Genomic DNA, 21,255 nt, shown 5'->3' with positions numbered 1-21,255 from the left:
CTAAATCAAGAGCAAAAAAACTGTGTCAAAAAAATCTTGCCCCAAATGGATCTTGTCAGAGGGCTCTAATTTATCATTTTCAATCATTTTATAACTCAAAGCTGCCAAAAAATTGAAACAAATCTTTGACATAGTTTTGCTAAATCAAGAGCAAATGGATGGATAAAAATTTGTCAGAGGGCTCTAATTTATCATTTTTAATCATTTTATAACTCAAAAAAATTGCCAAAAAATTGAAACTGCAAAAAAAAAAATTTTTTCTTTGCTCTAATTTATCATTTTTAATCATTTTATAACTCTCAAAAAAATCGAGTCAGCAAAAAAACTGTGGGCTCTAATTTATCATTTAGTTTGCCAAAAAATTGAAACTGAAAAAAAAATTTTTTCTTTGACATAGTTTTGTTTTAAAAACTAAATCAAGAGCAAAAAAAAACTGTGTCAAAGCCATTTTTGACAAATCTTGCTCCAAATGGATAAAAATTTGTCAGAGGGCTCTAATTTATCATTTTTAATCATTTTATAACTCAAAACTGCCAAAAAATCGAAACTGAAAAAAAAATTTTTCTTTGACATAGTTTTGTTTTAAAAACTAAATCAAGAGCAAAAAAACTGTGTCAAAAACTGTGTCAAAGCCATTTTTGACAAATCTTGCTCCAAATGGATAGAAATTTGTCAGAGGGCTCTAATTTATCATTTTAAATCATTTTATAACTCAAAACTGCCAAAAAATTGAAACTGAAAAAAATTTTTTCTTTGACATAGTTTTGTTTTGAAAACTAAATCAAGAGCAAAAAAACTGTGTCAAAAACTGTGTCAAAGCCATTTTTGACAAATCTTGCTCCAAAATAATTCATTTTTAATCATTTTATAACTCAAAACTGCCAAAAAATCGAAACTGAAAAAAAAATTTTTCTTTGACATAGTTTTGTTTTGAAAACTAAATCAAGAGCAAAAAAACTGTGTCAAAAACTGTGTCAAAGCCATTTTTGACAAATCTTGCTCCAAATGGATAAAAATTTGTCAGAGGGCTCTAATTTATCATTTTTAATCATTTTATGACTCAAAACTGGCAAAAAAATTGAAACTGAAAAAAATTTTTCCTTTGACGTAGTTTTGTTTTAAAAGTTTATGAAATTGTAAAAGGGTCATGAGGAGTACGAAAATGTGAAGTAAGGAGTACAAAAAAGCGTAGATATATAACATCGAAATGCGGTATAGTATGTCGTTCTTTCGACTACTTTCTCTATTTTTTTAAAATGAAATGATGAAATCGAGCATTGTCCAACGTTAACGTACATATCTCGTAGTAATATGGCTCTCAATGCTTTGTTACAGATCTTTTGTATCGACTTCAAGTCTTCATCTTTCATCTGCATAATGATGGCTTAATTAGTGTTTTGTAAAATATCATTTTCGGTTTCCTTGTCGAACATTTTTTTTCATTCGTGTCATAAAATACGCTTTCTTCGAGATCTTTTATAAAACTAGATCAGGGTGTTGATCCAATCTCAGTTTTTCATCGATCATGATGCTTAAGATCTTCATTTAGATCTATTGTCTAGACATCTTCAAATGATTTTATTGGGCTATGCTTCAGTTTGTAAAGCTCCAAGACTCCTAAAAAAATTAATAAAAACATTCAAATAATCCTAAATTTCATTAATAAAAATTTTCTGTTGTTAAAAATTAATTTTTAAAAAAATTTGAAAAAAAACTACTTACTTCAAGTGACTTGTTCAAAAAACCATAAAACTTAATAAAAAAACTGATTCATCGCAAAATTGCACAAAACAAAAGACAAATAAATTTCATCGTTTCGTCATTTATGGGCACATGCCAAACTTACCAAACAAACACGGGAGGATAATAAATGACTTTGATTGTTTTCTGTTGCATCGCCTGCTTCACGGCATCCGTCCAATAAAATCCACCAACAACATGTAAGTAATCGCATGCACAATCAACTCAACACAATTAAACTAATAAAAACAACAAAACTTTTTTTTCGATACGTATCGACATAAAAAGACAGATGGTTCACATTTTTTTTTGCGTTCAACATCTTCTTTTATTATTTTTTTTTCTTCTCTTCAACATTTTCGCCCAAAAATCGCATTGTTCGTTGAATGTCACCCGAATGCCGAGTCACAATGATTGTCATAAAAATAAGTTGCTTGTGTCACAAATGAAGATTTAAAACTGATGCAACCTTGGCATGTGTGTTTGGTGGATCAATCGGGTGAAAAATTTGAGTATATTAATCAACGATATTTGTCTTCTTTTTGTTCTGGTCTCTCTTTTTTTTTTGCTTGATTGTTCGTATAACGAAAGGTGAACGAGAAACAGGAACTAGGGCATTTGTCAATTGATTTTGTGAATTTCAAATGATTTTGCTGGTCTTTTCAAACTTTTTTTTTGTGGAGTAAAAGAAATATTTTCACAAATGAGGCATGAAAGGCAAAAAATTCGTGATTTATATCGTCGCCATCATAATTTTAAAAGCGCTCACATAATAAGGAAAAACTTCCGAGTCTCTTTTTTGCATGATGCAAGAAAATTCACTTAACTAAATTGATTAAAAATAAACAAATAGACAACAAACAGCAAGAAAATAAAATTTAAATTCATGGTACTTTTATGTCGTCCAATTCATTTAGCTTTTCCTCTATTTTTTTTATGTTTCTTGTCGAAATGCGAATGGAAGAAGAAAGCAACAACAACAAAAAAGTATTAATATTTTAATGTAGAATTTTGACACAAAAAGTAAATGCAATCTAATTTCTAATATTGTATTATCCCTGAAGCGCAATATTTAGATTTGTTCGCGATGACATCGAATAATTTTGAATAAATTTCAGCCTTTTGGCACAACGAGATGTGACCGACATTAAAGGAATTTCTGTTTTTATCACATGAAAGGAAACTTTCTGACATCAGCTCTAACAAAAGTAAAAAAAAAATATTTTTTTTTAAATTATTTTTTTTAATGTTAAAAAAAAACAAAAAAAAGTTAAAAAATTTCAAAAGTAAGGATATATTTTTTTTTGTTATAAATTTAAACTTTTTATTTAAAAAAAAAATATTTTTTTTTCTTTGAAAAATTTTGAAAATTTTTTTTTAATTAAAATTTAAATTCTTATTGAAGAAAAAAAAATTGTGTCAATAAATATTTAATTATTTTATGTTTGAAAAAATTATAAAAAATTTTAAAGAGTCTGAATAAAATTTCTTCAAAATTTTTAAATGAAAAATAAAACATTTTTAAAATTATAATTTTTTCAAACATAAAATACCTAAATATTTATTGACACAATTTTTTTTGTGAAATAAGAATTTAAATTTTAATTAAAAAAATATTTTTAATTATTCAAGTATATTTTTAAGTTTAAATATTTTTATGAAAGAAAATTTTAGTAAAAAATATTATTTTAATATTTTTTTTAGGTTTAATAAAAATTTTTTGTTTTAGTTTAAGTTAGAACAATATTTTTCAAAAAATAATTAAAATTAAATTTTAATTTATTAAAACCTAAGTTGACTAAAATTCAGAATTAGATTTTTCATAAATTTCATATTCATTATTTTCTTGATATTTTTTTTTTGTGAAGATTTCTTTACAAAAATATTTGAATATTTTTTTATTATTTTAATTAAAAAAGTTAAATAAAAAAAAAATATTTTTTTTTAAACTATTCTTAATGCAATTTAAAAAAATATTTATTTGGATTAATTTAATGAGAAAAAATTTTTTTTTAGAAAACTTCGGCAATTTTTTCCCTACAAGGTTCCCTTCGACGATGACAGGTTCACGCAAAAAAAAAAAAAAAAAAATCATACATGCAAATCGCACCACACACCATAAAACGAAATTGATATTTAGCCTTTCCTGTGTTTGTGTGTGCTAAAAGTGCGTGTAAAAAAAGCGAAACAAAAATGATGATAAGTAGATAAACAAATGTCCCTTTTTTTCTGTATTTGAACTTTCTCCCCTCCTCTGCCTCCCTTGTTGACTGTGGATTTGTGACACAAATAGGCGTGTGTGTGTGTTCTCATCATCGCACAAACACGATATGACACGATAAAGTGCCTCAAAAGCAATACATGATATGAATACGAATTGCATTTATTAATAATTAATCGTTCAAATCATCTAAAACAACGAGAGGAGACGAAGTGGGTAGATAAAGATGTGATGTGTTACTGACACACGAGAAATGGTGTCGTTTTGTGTGGAATACGAAATGCCTTTTTTTCGTCGTTGCCACTGCTTTCTTGATGACCAAAGAGACACGTTTTCATTTATTTTTATATTTCTTGTAGTTTTTCTCGTGTGTGGATTTTTGTGTTTTTTTCCTCTTTTTCTCGTTGAATAAATAAAACCGAAACGAACACCGTCTCTCATTATAATTTTATAGTACGCGTTTCTATCTCCTTTCGACCCCGACTCCAACTCGTGTCACTAATGTCTCTGATAGTTTTTTTGTTTTGCCGTTCACATATTCAGATAATTGTGTATGCAAAAAAGTAATCATCAGATCCGAGTTTTTCCTTCATTTTATTTTAATATTTAACTGTATCTCCGATGATGACGATAGTTTTTCGCATGCGAGCCAACATCTCTAATGAATGTCGTTGGGTAATATAAAAATTTGCTTAATTTTTTTGCCTTTTGTTTTCTTTTTGCAGCGCCTCCGTGTGACACAATTCGCATGCATAAAACAATAATGATGATTATTTCGAGGCACTGGACGAATAAAAATAGCAATAATCGGATTTTTTTTTGTCGTCAGGATTCGGGCTTGGAATGGAAAAGGCAAATGCGAAAAGGGAATTAGCTGCGTTTGGAGAATCGTTTTAATTAAAATGAATTGATGTTTGCTGCCTTTTATTTTGGGTAGGATTCTGTCACTTTTCTTTTATGAAAAATATTAAGATTTTTTTTTGTTTCAGGATTTAAAAAAGTTTCAGGATTTGCCTCAAATTTCATGCTGACTTGGTTATAAAGAAAATATCAAAGAAAGTTTATTTCATGACTCGAATGAAGAAAATGCTGGATAAAGAAACGAAATTATTTTTATAAAAGCCACTGATCCACCTATATTTTTTTTTTGATTATAAAATTTTTAAAAAGAGAAGTAATGACTAATGTTGAAAAAATTTTCAGAAAATTTACGAATTTTCGATTAATTTTTTTTTTTATTTTTGTCAATTGATCAATTTTTCATAAAACATTAGGCATTTTGTAAAATCATCTTTGCAATTAAATTTTTTTTTTTTAATACTTTCAGATCAATTTTAAATCATCAAATCTAAATAATTTTAAAATAATTTTCAATATTTTAAAAACGATTTTTATTGAAAAATTTTTACAAATTGTAAGTTCAAAATTTTAACATAAAATTTCTGATCTAAAATTTTTTTCATAATTTTTTAAAATTTTTTCGAAATTTTTTCATTTTTAGATTTTTTCTTAAAAATAATTTTTTTTATGATAAATTATTCATTTTTTCTCACCTGTGATTTGTTCAGTTTTAATTTTTAACTTTTTTTTACATGACGTTGAAGTTACTTTAACATTCTTCTGATAAACTCCAACTTGCATCATCATTTACTTAATTTCACGTAAAAATCGTGTGAAAGGTGTTACATTCGCTCAACAAAATAAAAATCACGTATAATTAATCAAAATCACATCATAAGTGCTTCGATACAAAACCAGATGATAGTCACCACACTTCTCTCGTTTTTTTTTCCATTGTGTGTGACGATTTCCCCATTTCATTTAAACATTCACTTTTAGGCATAAAATATGATTTTTTGAGGTAAATCCTGGTAAAACATGCCAAAAATTCTATTCATCAGACATTAATGTCTCTAATTTAATGTATTTTTCGTCCGTTTTTTTTCACAACACAAACCAAAAAATCATCAATAGTGTTAATGTGCTAAAAGTCACCAGAATCTGCTGCTGTTGCGTTTTGCTGAATGGAAAAGTGAAAGCAATTAATCATATAGAGCAGAATTATACATCAAAAGTTTTTTTTCACGTGTGCTTAGGAGATGATTGAATTTTTTGTATTCATAGAACGTCGGTCACTCGTTAAATGGTTCGGAATGGCAAAGTCCATTAATATCGTCTGTGTGCAAGTTTTTTTTAAGTTATTCAAAAAAATAAATTAGATTTTGATGATCATAACACTGATCCTGATTTATAACACCTACTGGTCCGGAGATTTTTGTGTGTTGGTCTCACACATTAATTTCCAAAAGGCTCTTGGTCAGTGGTGGATTCGATTTTTTTTGCCATAAATCTTCTAAAATCTCGAAAATTTTTATTTTTTGCTTGGTTTGGATTAATGAGAATAAATTTTGATAAGCTAAAATAATTTTTAAGTCAAAACCTATTTAATATTTTAAATTAAGCTTAAAGTCGAAGTCTTAAGTCACATTAAGTTTGAGTGAAAAATTTAATTAAAAAATTTTTTTTTTTTTATAAATGTCATGACATGTCATGACTTTTATGAAAAAAAAAAAATTTTAATTAAATCAAAAGATCAAAAGTTAAGTTTAAAATGTTAATTTAAGTTTAAAAATTAAAAAAAAAAAATAAAAAATTAAATTTTCAGAAAATTTTTAATTTATTCTTAATTTTTTTCTCAAACTTAATTAAACTTAAGCTTTCTAAGTCAAAAAAAAAAAATACTTTAAACATTTTTGCTTTACTTAACGTAACTTAAGCAACAAAAAATTTAATTTTCAAAAATTTATGACTTTAAGTTAAGTTTATGAAATTATTAAGACTTAACATTTAATTTGAGTAAAAATCGTTTGACATAAGCTCGACTTTAGCTTAAATTTAAAAATTAATTAATTGATTAAAAATTTATTTAGAAGAAAAGTTTCTAGCTTATCGACTAAATTTTTAGAAAAAAAAATAATTTTTTTGCTATTTTGAAAATTTTATGAATTAATTTGACTCAAGTTAAGTTATGAAGTGAGTTTTACTTAAGATTAAGTCAAATATTTAATTAATTTTAAGTTTTACTTAATAAGTCCTGAATTGAAGAGTTTTTCAAATTTGAGTCTATTTTGAAGCAAGTATCTAGCAGCTTCATAAACCTTAAGGTAAATCCGGAACTGCTCTTGTCCTTTCCTCCTTTTGCAATTTTTTTCTATAAATTTCATGAAATACAAAAAAAAAACGTATACTCTAAATATTACAAGTACCCTTTTAGGAGCGACGCAATGTATGTGCTTCTCCACTCTTGTACACTACATATTTTTTGAATTATGACCATCTACTAGATGCTACTTCTACAACCCGCTCTCTCTCTTGCCTGATGGCACATATGTGAGTTTCGTATGATTTTTTTCTGCCATGGTGCTTCATAATATTATATAGTTTAGTTTTAGTTTTGTATAACTTATAAATTTCTCACTGCAAAAGGCCATTAAAAAGCTCCGTACGCACACACATTATACTCCTTGATTTACCACAAACATAAAAATGATTTATATGTGACATTAAAATAATGCACATACACAAGTAGATGCAATTTTCTGAAACACAGGGAAGGTACGGCACTCACACACATGTGCGATATAAGTGTAGATTTTAATATTACGACAACCTAACCCAGACTTGCATGCAGGAAAAAATTATTAAGACACACATTCGTCATACAATATCTGTCTTTTATTTATTTTTATTGTTAAAATATTTTTTGTGTTGTCCTTGTGAGTCGTCGTTGCCGTTGTCGTTGCTGTTGTTGTTGTTGGGTATTGTTTCCGTTTTGTTCCTGCTTAAATTTATGATATTTTTAAAATTTATTGTCAAAGGACAAGGAAAATTATGAATATTTCTTGTTTTTTTTTTGTATGCACAGCATTTTTTTTTCATAATAATATTTATTATTTTTAATTGCAAATAAAATTAAACGGAGGATAATGTGAATGCATAGCTAATGGTTGACACATAAATTTGACTCACTAACGGGAGATTTTTTTTCGAACATATGGCATGAGGTATTTTCAAAGGATTAAAATTATGGTGAAAGTTTTTTTTTTTTATTTATAATAATTTTTAAATAATGAAAGTGAAAAGTTTAAATGAAAAATTTAATGTGACGAAAAATATTTTTATACAATTTTTTTTCCTAAATTAAAATTTTTTCAGTTATATAAATGAAAAGTATTTTTTTTGCAAATGTTTTTGAGAATGCATTTTTCATGTTTCTCAATACAAAAATTTAAACTAAATTAAAATTAAATTTTATTTTTTTAGTAAATAAAATAAATAAATAAAAAAAATTAAAATAGAAATTAATTAAAATTTATTTAAAATTTTTTAAGAAAATAATTTTTTTTATCAAAAAATCAAAAATAAAAGAAAAAAAAATAAAAATCCTTCAAAATTAGAAAACTAAAAAAAAATAAAAAGAAGAATTTAAATTAATTTTTATTTTATCAAAAATTAAATAAAATTACCTGTATTTTAATTAATTAATTAATTTTAGTAACGTTTGAATTTTTTAAAATTATTTTCAATTTTAAATTTGATTTTTTTTTTTATAAAAACGGAAAGAAAATTATTTGTTTTTGAGTCTTAAATTAAATTTAAAAATCCAAATAATTTTTTTTTTGATTTTAATTTTTTTTTTAAATTATTTTTTTTTTGTTCGAGGGTAACAAACTAATTTTTCTCTATCAAAAAAGGACTCCCAAAAAAACTTGTCAAAAAACTAAGTGCATTAAATCTTCACTTCTTAAAACTACGTGATGCACATAAACACTTAACCCACAGTCGTCGTCGTCGTCATTCGTTGCTCATATCCAAAAATACATCACCATAACTCGTGTATGACTAAAATATGACAATGCGACGACAATAAAGCATTCAGTGTGACATACGGTCCCATTTCCAGCAGAACACCAAAACACTTCACACATTTGCCATTAAATTATCCCTTCTTTCGCTCCTCGTATCTGCCAGCAGACAAGTAACTGCGAGGAAACTTTCTTGTGTGAAAGACACAAGACAAGACACGACACGGAAAATGTACAAGAGAGAGTCATCGTCGTCGTCGTGAAGAGAGCGAGCGAAGAAAGACAATAAATATGTGTGTAAATATACAAAATAACATCCCTCATTATGATTTATTTAGGCTGGTTTTATATTGTTATGGCTTTTTTCATCCTTCTTGCGTCGTTGTCGACGGCAGCACAATTTTTTCATGTTCCTCTGACTTTTCCATCCACTTTGCACCACGTGTGAGTGTATTATTCTAAAATTATGGATGACATTTCCTGCGTTTTTGCGTCGTTACGAGGCAATTGTCTAAAAAGCTACCTCAACAAATATTTATGAGGAGTTAATTTTCTCACAACTGCTTATCGCCATCAAAAAATCAATTCAATCAAATTAATTCTCTTTTCAATATTCACAAAAAAAAAACAATAATCTTATCAATGCAAAATTATCGCAAAATTCAAACATTTCTCCTCACTTTCCGCAAAAACACATTTTAAATTGCAGTTGATGCAGTAAACAGCAGTTAGTTTTCATTTCAAATAAATCATTGAATTTATAAATTTATATCTCTTTCGTTTCGTGTGTACCTACGTTTTGTTTCGTTCCTCGACGTCGTCATTGCCATGTAACGACAACCGGACAAGTAAGTCCCCAGTTTAATGCAGACAACAAAATATCGATAATCAATTGAAATAAATCAAAAAGTTTTTATTTATAAATAACATAAAATGTGTGTGTATGCTGTTTGATTTATGATGACTTGAAAATTTCTGGAAAAAAAAAGAAAAAAAATCGAAGAAGTGTATTGTAACAGATTTAGTGGCATTAGATTTGAAATTGGGGACATTTTGGTGAAGTGAAGGTTTTTGGGGCTATTTGGGGGAGGTCAAAAGTTCATGAAGGGATTTTTTAGTTGATTTTTCTTTTGAATATTGATTATAAAAGGAAGTATATTAGAATAGGGTTAAAAAAAATCAAAATTTTTTAATGATTTTTTTTTTATTTTGTTAAATTAAATTTTTATTTTAATCTATTTTTTAAATATATTAATTAATAAAATTTTATTAAATTTTTTTAAAATATTTATTTTTAATTAGGCCGCTCCAAATTTTTTTGAACTTTTTGTCCCATGCCCCATTTCAAAAGCCGAAAATCCAATGGGGCAAAATAAAAAAAAAAGTTAAAAATTTCATCAAAAATGACCGTTTTTTGGTCTATTTTCATGATTTTTCAAGAAAATTACAAACAATTTTTTAAAAAATTTAAATTTTTTTAATTTTCAGTTCTCAGAATTTTCAGAATTTTCTTCTCTAAAAATATTTTTTCAAAAATCAGTTTTTAAATTTTTTTTTATGAAAAATTATTTTTCAATTTTTTAGTTGAATTACTCTGAAATCAATTTTAAATATGAAATTCTCAATGTAGATACATTAAAAACAACGAAAATATTGATAAATGACCAAAAATTATATAATTTTTTTCATTTTGTATGAAAAAGTATTTCAAATTTTTTTTTGTTGCCCCCCCCATTTTGAAAAAAAGTTTTTGGGACAAAAAGTTCGAAAAAAATTTGGAGCGGCCTTAAGCGAATTTTTAAACTTTTACTTTAAAACTATTTTAAATTTATCTTTTTTTATTTTTTTAAATTAAATTTAAGGATTTAAGTAAAATAAAAAATAATTAAAAAATTAATTTAAATTTAAGTAAAATAATTATTTTTTTTATTAATTAAATGTTTATTAAGTTTAATATATTTTTATTTTTTTATCTGATTTTATTTTTTTTTTGTATTTTTAAAAAAATTTATTCATTAATATTTTCCTTGAATTTAATTAATTTTTTTTGTATATTTTTTTAACTTTAAAAAAAATCAAATTGTACCAACTGAGAGTCAAAAAAAAAAATTCTAATCTAAAATTTAATTTTTTTTTAAATTTTATTAAAATTCATTCAATTATTTAAATTAATTTTTTTTAGTAAAATTACTATGAATCATTTTTAAATAAAAAGCAGTTGAAATCAATAAATTTAATTTTAAATAAAAATAATAAATAAAAATAAATAAAATAAATAAATAAAAAAAATAATAAATTAAATAAATAAATAAATAATAAATAAATATAATTTAATTTAATTAAGAAAATTAAGAATTATATATAAAAGATATTTTTTTTTATCCAAATATTTAATTAATATTTAAAAAAAATAAATAAAAAATTAAAATTTTTGTGTGCATTTATTTATTATTATTTTTAAAAATTAAAATTAATTATTTTTCTATTTTTTTTAATAATTTTTTTTGAAATTAATTTTTTTAATTTTTCAAACTATACTTACAAGATTTTTCCAAAAAAGTCACTTTTCACTCAAAAAATATCCTTTACCGTAAATCCTATCAACACCAATCCGGGGACCTCCTACTTTGATCGCGTCACCCATAAATTATTTAATAACGTTGCACACATTAACACAGAAAAAAAAAACAAAAAATTATTACATTCAATAAATTATATCACAAAAATTTGATACAGAACATCAGATTAGTGCAGATTGCATTTTATTTTTATTATTATTCCAAAAACGCAATGATAGGCTTGATATATGAGCGTAGCGTAGAGAGATGAGAAAAGTAGATTCACACAATGCAATAACAATCGATCGCACAAAAAAAAAGGCATAAAAACAACACAATTATTACCTACTCTATGCATGTTTTCTCTCTCCTCTCACTCATTGTTTATTTATTTTTTTTTTGTGTCGTTTGGACAACGTAGGTATAGAGTTTCAATCACCACACCGCACATTTTCAATTTGAATTCAATATTATTTTTGCAACATTTTACGAGGAACATTTTTTCGTTTTTTTTTTTATTAATCCAACAAACAAACGAAAAATCATATTGATGATGAATTATTGGATTGTATTGTTTAATTTAGAAAAATACATATTTCATCCTTTTTTTTTAAAGTTTTCAAAAAATTATTTTTTATCGTTTGTGTGTGGTACCGTTGACGTCGTACAGCGAAGCGCAATAAAAATATTTTATTTTATTTATTGTTTCGATTGAATATTTTCGCAGAAGTTGGGAGAATTTATGCAGGGAATGACGACAACGACAAGAATCTGTATGCGATTATTATCACTTTTGTATTAAAATAAATTTTATAAAAAAAAAACTAAACGTGTAAAAAATCATAGTTTCTTATGCATATGTGATAACACAAACGTAAAACACGCAGTAATTGGATTAATTTTGATATATGTGTCGTACAGCGTGCATTCTGCGCTGCTTTAGGAGGATGTCAAATCCTTTTATTATTGTTGGATCTAGAAAATTTTATTGTATGTGTTACCCTTTAATACCCTAAGCGCAGTAATAAAATAGTGTCGTTGTCGCCCGTACAGTCATAATAGGCAAAAAAGCTATAAATCTCTATTAATTTTTTGAAAAGCTCAAACAAAAACACTAAATCATGAATATCTTTTCATTTCATTTTCTCTTCTTTTTATTTCGTGTTTGGTAGACTCGTCTTCCTTCTTGCCTTCTTTTTGCTGCTCCGGTTTAACACTCTATATATTATTTTTATTGCTTTTGCTTAGGAATGGAATCATTATTATTATTATTAGTATACACATTACTACGAACGTCTATTGTTATATTGTAACAATTAAAAGAACAGAAAACTTTTTAAACGTCTCCTTTTTATCATTTCAATCTTTGATTTGTGTTTTTCCTCAGGGATATAACGAGCTTATACTTTGTATACATACCCGGTACCATCTAAATATACCTAGATGAGGGTTAGAGAGGAACAATGTTTTTATTATTTTGATTAACGTTAATTATGACTTATGGCGCAACTATGACAATAAAAGTGATTTAATGATTTTTTAAAATGTCTTTTCCAAATAATTTCAAATCATAAAAAAATTGATCTATAAATTTATTTTTTTTTTATATTTTAATCAGAAGTAATATATTTTAAAAATATTTTAATTTTTTTAGCCTTCAAAAAAATTTTAATGTCAAAACAAAAAAAAATGTTGAAAAAGAAATATTTTAATATTTTTTAAATTTTCTTTAAATAAAAAAATAATTAAAAAAATTAAATAAATAAATAACTTCATATAAAAAAATATTTTTAAATAAAAAAAAATAAAAATGAAAAATTATTTATTTATAATGGAAGTGAATATAATATTTTTTAAAATTTTTTATAAAATAAATTATTCATTTATTTCCTTTTTATTTTTTTTTATAAAAAATAAAAATTGATTCAAATATTAAGAATTAAAAGTAATAAAATTATTTAGTAAAAAATTACAAAAATTTAACAAAAAATATATTTTAGTTTAAAAAATAAAAATAAATAAAAATTAATTATTGGTATTGAAAACTATTTTTTTTATTAAAAATTTTTAATCATTTTAATAAAATGTTAATTCAAAATAATTTTTTATTTTAGTTATTTAAATAAATAAATTAATTTAATTTAAATTATTTAAGTTCTTCAAAATTTTATAAAAATTAATTTTTATTTGAAATTATTTTTTTTATATATTTTTTTTATAAAATTTTTAATTTAAACTTATAAAAAATTTAATGACCAAAAAAAATATTTTTCTATATATTCATATAAACCTAAAAATGTATAAAAAATTAAAAGTATTAATTTATATTTAATTTTTTGAAAAAAATTATCATCCCTGCCTACCGCTCAAAATCTATATATTCTATACTACACAAATAGCTTGAATTCAAATTGCCATATTTTATTTATCAAAAAATATAACGTCTTTCTTGTGTCTCTTCTTGTCTTTCTCATTCCACAACTTTTCGTGTCTTCTTCTTTCTTACTTATTATTATTGTTATAAAAAGGGTTGGACAGTTTAAAGGTCATAAATTTAAATATTGCAAAACCTTTGAGTAATAAATAGGTTTACTTTTCAAATGTTTTTATTTTATTATATTATTAAAAAAAATTAATAAATATCCGAAAACCTCCACGTTTTTTAGCAACAAAAATTTCATCCTTTAAATTACCAAAAATCCATTAAAAAATTAACCATATGGCCTACTTCTGGAATGAATCGCGCAAGGTAATATAGCAACTTAACCAAAAATATAAAATATAATTTCATGGTCTGCACAAAATATTCACAGGGAAAGCACATGTTGATACAATAAAATGTAATGTAATGAGTACAAGTTGTAAATCATCTAATTAATTATCATAAACATGTCAAAAGAATATTTTTATTTTATTTTTGAATTCAATGAGGAAAGGGGTGAAACATTAATTGACTTACCTTAATTTATTATTCATTCGTCTTGTCGTCAAGCAAGCTCAGGGGAACTGGTCTAAAAACAAAAAAAAAAAAATTACGAAAAATTTTGCGTGAAATTGCTAAACCAGATTTACATATGTCAGTCCATAAAGTTGAAAAAAATTAACGAGACATGTTGACACGTTGAAAGACCAAAAAAAAACTTGTATTGACACATTTTTGGTTTTGTTTGCATGTTTCTCTCTCACTCTCTGTGACATCTTTATTGTTTCAACACGCGAATATATTTTGCAGATTCATGCATTTTTGCGCCATAAAATTCATCAATGATCGTCGTTTGCCATGTCCGGATGTCAATCTTTCCATGTGGAGTTTTGTGTTACATTTTTCACCTAAACTAGTGGGACCCGTTGACTTCGTTCTACCCATTAACACTTTTTTTTTAATTTTTTAAACGGAAATCAGCTCCTAAAATTATGCAATTAATATTTTCTTATAGAAAATTAATTTTTCGCCCCTTAAGGTATGCAATGAAGATTAAATTTCAATTTTAATAAATTTTCAAGGTTTTCATGATTATTTTTTGAAAATTTCTGGACATAAACCTTCTTTAAGCCATTAAGAATATTTTACAAAAAAATCCGAACAGATTTATGAAGCAGAACTTGAGTTATTGCGTTACAAAATTCAAACTTATTTCAATTTTATCACCCATGATGTCATGTAAAAGCAATGAAGTACATGCAAAAGTGCATGACGGTTAAAAATCTATCAACAACAATTTATGTTGTGGTTCGGAACAGCGAGAGCTCAATTTAATTCAATTTTTGCATCACACGCTCGTGAAATTTCATCGCAACTATTAATGAGTTGTTGAAAAATGTTTTATATATTAATTTAGATATCATCCGTCTGTCTAAAAAAACAACACACAGACGCTCACGATGGTGATGATTGTTGTGATTTATAAACAAATCGCGCGTCAACTTTCTTCCGCGTGTGTTTCGTATGAATTCCAGACCATCGCAAATAATGCAACGGATGTTTGGCATCTGCAAATCATATACCCATCATACCTCGCTGAAAAAATATTTATATAAATTTTGTTTTACAATAATTATTATTATTACACAAACATTTCTTGAATTACAACGAATCGACAGCTCAAACGCTCCGTGCAACAAAAACACGAGAAAAGTGCAACTAAACTATCAAAATATACGATGATGATGATATGATGGCAATAATTATCGGTAAATTATTATTCATTAATTTGTTTTAATGAGATGAAATGTGAAATGTACTTCGCGGTGTGATGGTATGACGGGTATTTGGAATGTTCGCAGTATGGAGAGAAATTCCAAAAATGTCATGCCTAAATGGAGCGTTGTTGCCACTGAATTTCAGTAAAATCACAAATTTATATACAAATGTTTTCAGAATTGACGTGATATTTATTTTTATTAGAAATATTCAACTGTGTAAAACATGGATAGATGATGAGAATGAGACTAAATTAGTATTAATCACAGAGTATTTGGTACGTTTTGTTGAAAAAAATTGTTTTAAGCTTCAGGCTCCAGTTTAAAAATTTATATAAAAACATAAAAAAAGTTTTTAATAGAAAATATCAAATTTTAATTTATTTTCAATATCAATTTAAAATAATTTTATTTTTAAATTAAATAATTTTTTTTATTAAATTAAAAAATATTCATTAATTAAATATATAAAAATAAATTATAATTATTAAGTCTTTAATTTTTAATTTTTTTTTTATGAAAATCAAAAAAAAAGTCCGATGCCCTATTTTAAAAGTCAAAAATCCAATGGGGCAAAATAAAAAAAAGTTAAAAATTTCATCAAAATTGATCGTTTTTTGGCGTATTTTCATAATTTTTCAAGACATTTTCAAAAAAAATTTCAATTATTATTGTAATTTTTGTTTTGAAAACTATATTTTAACTTTGATTTTCTTCTCTAAAAATATTTTTCATAAAATTACTGATTTTTTTTTTTCAAATTTTTTTGACAGTTATTTTTTATGAAATTTTAATTAAGTATTAAATTAAGTATTTCAAATTTTTTTTTATTTTGTCCCCCCCCCCATTTTATTTTCAAAAATTTTGGACTTTATTTTTGATTTTCATTTGGAGCGGCCTAAAATTAAAAAAAAATATTAATATTTTTTCTTTGAGAGAAAAAATATGTTTCAAACATTTTACTTATTGTTTCATTAAAATTAATTTTGGTCAAACATTTTTTAATCAAAAAAAATAGTTTTAAATAACTAAAAAATTATAAAATTAAAATAAAATTATTATAGATCCTTTTTTTTAAAATTAATTAATTATTTTTATATAAGATTTTTCGAAATTTTAATTTTTAATATGCCTAGATGTAAAAAATAAAAAATTAAAAACCAAAAAGAAAATACAATAAAATTTTAAAAAAATGTACAAAAATTTTCTTTTAAATGACATGAACAGATTTTATTTGAAAATTTAAAAATAATTTTAATTTATAATTTAATTTATTTTATTAAATTTTATTAATTTGAATTATTTTATAATTTTTGTTGTAAAAATCATTAAAAAAAATTAAAATTCGAAGAATTTTTAATTTAAAAATTTTATCACACTCAAAGACTCTTATTCAAATTTTTTCTTTGTTTTTTTAATATAATTTTTTTTTTGGAGTGGTCAATTTTTTTTATTTTAATTAATTATTTTTTTTAACTTTTTAAATAATTTTTGCTAAATTTGAATTTCATTATTTTTTGATATTTAAGAAATCCGCTAAAGTTTTTTTAAAATACGAAAATTTTTCAATTTCTACAGAAAAACACAATGTATAAAGACATCATCGTTAACACGTGTAAATTGTGCGATCTGATCAAAATTAAGTGCTAAAAATGTCTAAAACTTATAAATAAACAACGAAAATTGTTAGTTTTTAGTTGTCTCTGGCATTATTAGCAGAAATTAATGTCCGTTTGCGATAATGACGTCTAAAGCAAACATTTGGCCAATAAATCTCGTCAAAAAGTATAATGAAACGGCAATAAATAAATCAAATAATTCATGTGAAATTCTATGAAATTCCACAGTCAAACACATGTCCCTTCCTTCCTTTGTTTGACACCATCGCCACACAACGAACGTGTCCGTTACAGGATTTAATTATTTACAGCATTAATCAAATATCGCAAACAATTGAACACGAACGGACAGAAATTCATCAATCGTTTGCATTCATCCGTGTTAATGGTCATTTTTTTGATGAGGTCAAATATTTGTGACAAATGCGATTAGATTTGTTTGTTGTTCCCATTCGACAGAAAAAAGACAAAAAAAAAGTTAATTTCACGAAAATTTAATATTTGTACAATAAAAAGTCGAATTCTATCCTTAATAACCACGATAATGTCTAACAACTCATTTTAATGCTCTTTTTAGAGTGTCATAAAGCTAAAAATTATTGTTCCAATTACTGCGTACGACGCGGTAACAGACTGTACCCCGAAAAATTATCATTATTACTCTATTTCGCTGCGTACTCGGAAAACACACAAAAAGAATGGAAATTCTTATTATTTATTATGTTAATTACTTTTGATATATTTTTAGTGAAAAATATATGACAAGAAACAACCCTTACATTTAACAGACCTGATTTATACATAATGACGACTCTCTGATATGGCAGAACGACAACGTCGAAATGGCCGTATATCACATTAATATTTGAATATGAGTAACGTCGTCGTCGAAAAACACAACAGAAAAAAATATCATAAAAATTTACGATTGTTACCAAAAGATTTATCCATTTAGATATTGTAAATTTATTAGCTGGATCCCCTTTCATTATTATTATTATTAGCAGCGCGCTTTTATTACTAATTCAGAATGCTTTGAATTAGCAGAATAAATTCAATTTAAGTATTTTTCTATTATTAAATAATGTTAAAAGTTTAAATAAAAAATGTGAAAAAAAAATTTTTATTAAAATATTTTTAAAAAAATTAAAAATTAAATAATATTTTTAAAATAAATAATTTTTTGAGAAACAAAAAAAAAAATAAAATAAATCAAAAATAAATAAAAATTGTGAAAAGTCCATATTTTTTTAATTATAATTTGTTTTAAAAAGATTCTTAAAAATTCGTGAAAAAAAATATTTTTCTTTCTTAGAATTTTTTAAAAGATTTTTTTTTCACGAATTTTTAAGAATAATTAAAAATGAAAAAAAAATGTGAAAAAAAGAAAAAAAATATTTATTTTTTAATAATAAGATTTAAAAATTTAAGAAAAGAACTTCATCTTATTCTTGAATAAAAATCTACAGAACTACGAATTTAGTTTAAATTTAAGTATAAAAAAAAATCATAAAATTAAAAAAATTTAAGAAAAAGTATGAATTTAGTTAAATAATTTTTCATAAAAAAATAATTTTCTTTGATTTGTGTTTAATCTTAAGTAAAAGTCTTATATTTTTCATAACTTTTAATTTAAAAAAAAGAAGTTATAAAAAAAATAAATTTAAGAAGAAGTTTGAACTTTTTTAAAATTATTATAAAAAATTAAAACAAATCTTAAAAATAAAAAAATACTAATAATTAAATTTTATCTCAAAATAAAATAAAAATCTTTAAAAAAAAATAAATGAAAAAAAAAATCCAGCTAATAAAATATTTTTTTAAATAAAATTTTTTAAGAATTTTTCCTTCAAATGTAAATTTAATTAAAAATTTCTTAAAAAAAAGTGCACCAAAAACAATGTAGAACCCAAAACACATACCACACATATCTCGTTCTCTCGCATATTATCTCCTCCATGCACGTCGCCGTACCTTATTACACCCATTTATTGCGCATCAGTCACACACAGCTAATAATAAAAATATCGCGTCGTCTTTTTCGTCATTCAAATCAACTCAATCCGTGTCGTCGTTGTATGTTGCGTGCATAGATAAAGGGGTGGCACGATTTACATATATAAATATATAACGTAGGCAAATATACCATCGCATTGATATTAAGGAGGATTCATCACAAGCCGCAAACAACAAACAGGAGGTTGATTTGAATTTGAAATGTTTTGATGGGTTTTCAGCAGCAGGAAAGACTGCTCTGCAATTTCGATACAAATAAGGATTTAATGATGATTTGAATATTTGTGGTGTGTCTTTTTTTCTTTCTTTCGGAAGAAGAAAGGGGGATGATTTTTCTGATGTCTGTCTATCAAATCATACTTACCTGATGACTTTTTAATCTTTTTGTATAACAAGGGTGATTTAAATTTCATTTCAAGTGGATGAGGAAGGAAAAAACTTACCTTTGGAATTATTTCAGAGGATTATAATTTAATGAAAAGTCATTATTTATTATTCTTTTTAACATATACATATTTTTATTTTGAGCCATTTTTTCATTCTTCATTTTTTTTCTTTCACTATTGTTTTCATTATTATTTATTATGTACTTGTAGTATATTTTTATATATATAATTTTAGTAATAATGATAATAATAATAATATTCTTCATATATAATAATAATAATATATAATATAATGATAATAATTTTTTTCTGTTTATCTCACATATAACTTAAAAACTTTTAACTAAATAAATCAGAACGGATTGATTTTTTTTTGTATTTATTTCCTTTTTTCTATTTATAAAATATTTTATTATTATTTTTTTTTTCTATAAACTATCAGTTTTTTTTTTCATTTATTAAATAATAATTTTGTTGATGTTTGAATTGAATTGGTTAACATAAAAAATATAAATAAAATTCACTGGGTTGATTCCAAAATGACAAAAAACTGTTTTTTGAAAAAATTGCGTATACATTTACATGCTTTTGTTGTCCTTTTATTACGTTTTTGTTCGTATATCATCATAAAAATTGAATAAATTTTAATTTAATAATAGTTTTGGTATACAATTATTTCATTTTTTTGAAGAATAATATTTTTTTTTCGTGAATTTTATTAAATTTTAATGTTATTGATTAATTTTTTTACTTTAATTATTTTATTTATTATTAATTTTAATACGTATACGTGTTTTTTTTATTTATTTTTTTCTATATACTATTTACACTGTAAATATATATATTTGAGTCGATTATTATTTTTAAGTAACTTTTTCAGAAAGGGAGAATTTTTTTTTACAAATTTTGTGAATTTTTATTGAAAAGTGTTTTTTAGCAATATTTTTTTTCTACCGTTTATTTATTATTTTTTTTGTTTAATATTATCAATAGTATACTTTATCAATCACTACCCTTAAAAGCTGTATACTTTTCTTGATCTTATTTTTCTCTTGTGATGTCTTGAACAAAATTATTTTTTTTTACATGGATTGTTTTCAATTTTTGCATCATTATTTTTATTTTGGCACGCAGTTTTTTTTTTAATATTTCATAAAAAGAAAAATCTTATTCCAGAAATCTGGTTAAATTTGGCGAAAAACTTCAACTTTATAATTACGTATACTTTGATTATTATTTTTTTTCCTTTTCAAGATAATATTATGTAAGTTATAATTTTAATCACTAAATATCTTTTGATGCCTAAATATTTTTTTTTATATTTTTTTTAATTAAAAAATGTTTCGTATAATTTTAGTTTTTTTTTTTAATAATATAACTACAGCGTTGTATTTTTTTCAATCGTATATCAAAGTTACAAATTTTTTGCACGTTTTCTCATCAAAATATATATTTATGTGGTTTTATAGGGTGATTCAAAAGTAATAATCTGATCAAAGCTATTTGCTACTGTATAATTTTAATAATTTCTTTAAAATTTATTACCATTGGATATGTGGCATCACATGATTCTTACGTACCTAATTTTTTTTCATTTTTTTATTAAATATATATAGCTAGAAATGTTAATGTAGCATAGCGAATGTCAAA

The 21,255-nt window shown here is 24.0% G+C and overlaps 1 long non-coding RNA gene across 1 annotated transcript in view; it reads right to left on the bottom strand.

The window, feature by feature from the left end:
- Positions 1–4,731, bottom strand: part of LOC134832263 (uncharacterized) — a 219,740-nt gene extending 215,009 nt beyond the window's left edge. Inside the window, exon 1 of the long non-coding RNA XR_010162056.1 lies at positions 4,721–4,731. This is a non-coding gene — a long non-coding RNA (uncharacterized LOC134832263). The remainder of the gene's footprint in view (positions 1–4,720) is intronic.
- Positions 4,732–21,255: the final 16,524 nt, after the last annotated feature.

The sequence above is a fragment of the Culicoides brevitarsis genome, chromosome 2, assembly GCF_036172545.1.
Source record: "Culicoides brevitarsis isolate CSIRO-B50_1 chromosome 2, AGI_CSIRO_Cbre_v1, whole genome shotgun sequence".
NCBI lineage: Eukaryota > Metazoa > Arthropoda > Insecta > Diptera > Ceratopogonidae > Culicoides > Culicoides brevitarsis.
Note: the sequence above shows the minus strand (reverse complement) of the source record. Positions and strands in the feature narration are given on the sequence as shown.